The sequence below is a fragment of the Scyliorhinus canicula genome, chromosome 16, assembly GCF_902713615.1.
Source record: "Scyliorhinus canicula chromosome 16, sScyCan1.1, whole genome shotgun sequence".
Taxonomy (NCBI): Eukaryota; Metazoa; Chordata; class Chondrichthyes; order Carcharhiniformes; family Scyliorhinidae; genus Scyliorhinus; species Scyliorhinus canicula.
In genome coordinates this window covers 72,077,421-72,083,420 of record NC_052161.1, presented here as the reverse complement: position 1 = coordinate 72,083,420, position 6,000 = coordinate 72,077,421, and positions in this window count along the sequence as shown.

Genomic DNA, 6,000 nt, shown 5'->3' with positions numbered 1-6,000 from the left:
GTAATCTCTCCTCCTGACCTCTCCTCATAACTCAGTCCCAGTGATCCAGGTATCACTTCTGTAAACTTCTGTTGCACTCCCTCCAAGGCCAAAATATCCTTCCTGAGATCTGGTGTCCAGCACTGCTCACAGTGACTCCAAGTGGGGTCTAACCAGGGTTTTGTACAGCTGCAGAATAACCTGTGTCTGTATATTCCAATGCTCTAGATATAAAGGCTAGCATTCCATTAGCCTTTTTAATTATTTTCTGCACTTGTTCATGGCATTTTAAGGATGTATGCATCTGAACTCCCAAGTCTCTTTAAACATCCGCTGCACCTAACGTCTTTCCATTTAAAAAGCTCTATCCATTTTTGGTCCAAAATAGATAACTTCACACTTGCTTACATTGAATTCCATTTGCCACAATTTTGCCCCTTCACCTAGTCTGTCAATATCTCCTTGCAATTTTATGCTCTCGTCTAGGTGGCCTACAATGCCACTTAACTTTGTATCATCAGCAAATTTGGATATATGACTTTCTATGCCATTATGAAAGTCATTAAGGAATAATGTAAATAATTGAGACCCCAACACAGATCCCTGTGGCACACCACTCATCACCCCCTGCCGATTAGAGTAATTACCCATTATTACCACTCTCCAGTGCCTGCCACTCAATCAGTTTCCTAACCATGTCAATAATCTTCCCTCAACTCCGTGGATTTCCATCTTAGTTAACAATCTGTTCTGTGGGACTTTATCAAATGCCTTCTGCAAGTCCATATAAATAACATCCAGCCACATACTCTATCCACTCCCTCAGTCACATCTTCAAAAAATTCAATAAGGTTAGTCAGGGATGACCTTTCCTTCATGAATCCATACTGTCTCTCCCTGATCGACCAAGGTGTTCAGCTATTCCATCCCTGATTATAGACTCCAGCAATTTTCCACCACAGATGTTAGGCTAACTGGTCTGTAATTCCCTAGTTTCCCCCTTTCACCATTCTTAAAAAGTAGAGTGACATGTTAAATTTTCCAATCCAGGGGGACTACTCCTGAATCCAGGGAACTTTGAAAGATTAGAGTTAGGGCATCTACAATGTGCTATCCTACTTCCTATAACACCCTTGAATGGAAATCATCAGGTCCTGGGGATTTATCACTCTTTAGTTCCATTAATTTCCTAGTTACTGGTGCTGAACGTATGTTAATTATATTAAGTCCCTGTCCTCTATCGACTATTAATATTTTCGGGACTTCTGGAAAGTTAACCTCCTTTTCAACTGTAAATACAGAGGCAAAGTAATTGTTCAATATGTCTGCCATTTTCCCATTATCAATAACTATGGGCGCGATCGAACAAAAAACAAACCCAGAGACCATTCTGGGCGGGATCAGAGGGATAATTTCCAGCATTTGTAGCGCCAGGAACTACCCCGCTATCTAACGGTACTCTGGGGGTTTTCCAGGCCTCAGTGGGGAACGCCCTGCTGAGGCTGCACTCAGTACATTTCCTGCACTGAGGAGTTCCGGCGACCAGAACTCTTCAGAGCAGGAAGAGATCAGGGCGCTATTTGTAAATGGCGTCTCGATCACTCAACCCCCGGACCCCCAAATGCCCTAACTAACCTGTTGGGAGTCCTCAAGTGCCCTGCACCCCACCTCACATGGGCAGGGCATCCCCAGCCCAATCCATAGTGCGGGCAAAATGCCATTTGGAAACCTTGGCACTGCAAGCCTGGCACCCTGGCAGTGCCAAGCTGACACCTGGGTGGCACTGCCATAGTGCCCAGGCTTGCAGTGCCAAGGTGCCCAGGTAGCATACGCAGTGTCAAGGTGCCACCCTGCCCAGATACCAGTCACCCGGGGCCTCCAATCACCTGGAAGGCCCTCCCAAGTGTCATTCCGCCTGGTCCCCATTTGTGGGGACCAGTGCTGAACGGGTCTCCTCTGCGAGACTGATAGATCCTGGGAGCCAGTTTAAGCTGACATAGGCAGAGGTTTAAAAAATATATATTTCTTTATTCTCCTCCTTTTTCGCATTTTCTCCCAATTTTATACCCACCAACAATAAACAATAATCAGTAACAAATATGTCAATCCCCATATCAAGAACAACGATCCCATCCTCCCACCAAACCCAAAACATTCACCCACATGTTCACATAAACAACTGACAAAAGGGAATCAGGAATCCCCCATAGCCCCCATTAACACCCATCGCCACCCTCCCCCCTGCCCTCCCACCCATCCCCCCCAATTAATGTTCGATATTATCCAGTTCTTGAAAGTGCACAATGAATAATGCCCATGAATTGTTGAACCCCTCTGTCTTCCCCTCAGTTCAAACTTAACCTTCTCACGAGTCAAGAATTGTAACAGATCCCCCCGCCACGCCAGGGCACAGCGTGGAGAGGCTGCTCTACATCCCAACAGGATCTGCCTTCGGGTGATCAATGAGGCGAAGGCTACAACATCTGCCTCTGCACCCGTTTCCAACCCTGGCCGGTCCGACACCCCGAATATGGCCTCCCGGGGGCCGGATCCAGTTTCACGTGCACCACCTTGGAAATTAACCTAAAAATCTCCTTCCAGTTGTCCTCAGGCTTTGGATAGGACCAAAACATATGAAAGTGATTAGCGCCCCCCCCCCCCCCCCCCCCCCACCCCCACTACCCACTTCCTGATCATGGCTATATTTGCCGCCCAGTAATAGTTGCTAAAGTTCAGCAGTACCAACCCACCCTCCCTCGGCTACGCTCCAGCAACACTTGCTTCACTCGCAGGCTATTACCCACCCACACAAAGCCCAAAATCACCTTTTTTAACCTTTTAAAAAAGGTCCTTGGAATAAAGATGGGGAGGCACTGAAAAATGAACAGAAATCTGGGAAGGACCGTCATTTTCACGGTTTGTACCCTCCCCACCAGTGACAGCGGGAGTATGTTCCACCTTCTAAAGTCCTCCTTCGCTTGCTCTACTGGACTGGTCAGATTTAACTTATGTAGTGTCTCCCATTCCCATGCCATCTGGATTCCCAGATAGCGAAACATCCCTCCCACCACTCTAAACGGCAGTTCTCCCAGTCTCCTCTCCTGCCCCTCGTCTGGATCGCAAGCATCTCACTTTTCCCCAGATTCAATTTATACAACGAAAACCGGCCAAATTCCCCTTAGATCCACATAATCGTCCCCATTCACCCAGGGGCTGGTTTAGCCCTGTGGGCTAAACAGCTAGCTTGTAATGCAGAACAAGGCCAGCAGCGTGGATTCAATTTCTGTACCGACCTCCCCGAGCAGGCACCGGAATGTGGCGAATAGGGGCTTTTCACAGTAATTTCATTGAAGCCAACTTGTGACAATAAGCTATTATTATTATTATTATTATTATTAATGGGTCGGAAATATACAGGAGCAGGTCGTTGGCATAAAGCGAGACCCTGTGTTCCACCCCCACCCCCGCACTGGACCAACCCCTTCCAGTCCCTCGATGCTCCTAACGCCATCGCCAATGGCTCTATGGCTAGAGTAAACAACAGCGGGGAGAGGGGACACCCTTGCCTTGACCCTCGGTGCAGCCTAAAATGGCCTGACATCAGCCGATTCGTTCGTACACTCGCCACCGGTGCCTGGGACAACAACCGACCCCAATCAATGAAGCTCTGGCCAAACCCGAACCATCCTAACACCTCCCATAAATAATTCCACTCCACTGGTTAAAGGCCTTTTTTGCATCCATCGCAACCACCACCTCCATCTCCCCTCACTCTGAGGGCATCATGATAACATTTAAGAGCCTTCTAACATTGGCGTCAGCTGCCTGCCCTTAACAAACCCCGTCTGGTCTTCCCCTATCACCTCAGGGACACAGTCCTCTATCCTTGAGGCCAACAATTTAGCATCCACATTCCATAGGGAGAATGGCCTATACAGAACAAAGAACAAAGAAAAGTACAGCACAGGAACAGGCCCTCCGGCCCTCCAAGACTGCTCCCCCCCCCCCCCCCCCCCTCACTGTGCTTCCGTGAGCTGCTAGCCCGCCCAGCTAGCCTGGTGCCAGATATCCTATCCCCTATTGTTCTCCCTCCACCCCCCCCACCCCCCGCCCCCTCTCGCACATACATATTCAAAACATCACAGTCCCCAATAAACACACAATAGAAAAAATCCCTCCACCCACTGAAACAAAGTTAATTTACAGATCTGAGCAACGGCCCAAAAACGTGTTACAAAGGGCACTGCACATACAGTCCAAAACTAAAATAACTTTAACAGAATCGATACCGCAATACCCTCCCCCAAGGTTCAATGCCCTCAAACCCCTGACAGCCTTTTGTCTTTGATAAAGTCAATTGCTTCGTCCGGCGATTCAAAGTAAAGTTCCAGGCCCTCATAGGGGGGAGCATTTCCAACATCTATGGGCAAATCTTGTCAACGGAGGAGGCCCCGATTGATGAGGCACAGGCAAAATAGGAGGAAGAACTGGGACCTATTTAGATGACGATTTGTGGTGTGAAGCCCTTTGTAGGGTGAACTCCACATCCTCCTGTGCACAATTTAGTCTAATCCAGCTCAAGTCAGTACATGGGGCTCACCTAACTGAAGCTAGGTTGAGTAGTTTCTTTCCGGGAGTGGAAGACAGGTGTGAGAAGTGTTCTTTGGGACCTGCTAATCGCTTCTGTATGTTCTGGACATGTCCCAGGATGGTAAGCTTTTGGGTTCCTTCTTTAACACCATGTCAGCGATTCTTAACATTGATCATTTTTGGGATATTGGACTCGCCGGGATTATAGACAGGGATGTTCTCACGTTTGCCACGCTAATAACCCAGAGGCGGGTTCCGCTGGGATGGAGATCTGCTGCTCTGCCCAGTGCCTTGGTCTGGTTGAGTGACCTTATGGAATTTCTGCATCCAGAGAATGTCAAGTAAACCGTCAGGGAGTCGGTTGAGGGGATTCAATGGTGGCGACCATTAAATTCCTACTTTAAAGAACTAATCACCATCAGCTGTTAGGAAAGGGGTGGGTTTTCCATAGTTGGTTCTGTTTTTTCAAATACTATAGTTTGTAATATTCATTTTTCCATGTTGTTCTTGTGTATTAATTAGGCTTGTTATAAATGAAAATTCTTTAATAAAAATATTTTTAAACAAAAAAGGTGGAATAATAAAAAAAGACTGGCAACCAAAATAAAAAGGGATCCCAGTGTCTTTTATAGAACATAGAACATAGAACGATACAGCGCAGTACAGGCCCTTCGGCCCTCGATGTTGCACCGACATGGAAAAAAACTAAAGGCCATCTAACCTACACTATGCCCTTATCATCCATATGCTTATCCAATAAACTTTTAAATGCCCTCAATGTTGGCGAGTTCACTACTGTTGCAGGTAGGGCATTCCACGGCCTCACCATTCTTTGCGTAAAAAACCCACCTCTGACCTCTGTCCTATATCTATTACCCCTCAATTTAAGGCTATGTCCCCTCGTGCTAGCCACCTCCATCCGCGGCAGAAGGCTCTCGCTGTCCACCCTATCTAACCCTCTGATCATTTTGTATGCCTCTATTAAGTCACCTCTTAACCTTCTTCTCTCTAACGAAAACAACCTCAAGTCCATCAGCCTTTCCTCATAAGATTTTCCCTCCATACCAGGCAACATCCTGGTAAATCTCCTCTGCACCCGTTCCAAAGCTTCCACGTCCTTCCTATAATGAGGCGACCAGAACTGTACGCAATACTCCAAATGCGGCCGTACTAGAGTTTTGTACAACTGCAACATGACCTCATGGCTCCAGAACTCAATCCCTCTACCAATAAAGGCCAACACACCATAGGCCTTCTTCACAACCCTATCAACCTGGGTGGCAACTTTCAGGGATCTATGTACATGGACACCGAGATCCCTCTGCTCATCCACACTACCAAGAATTTTACCATTAGCCAAATATTCCGCATTCCTGTTATTCTTTCCAAAGTGAATCACCTCACACTTCTCCACATTAAACTCCATTTGCC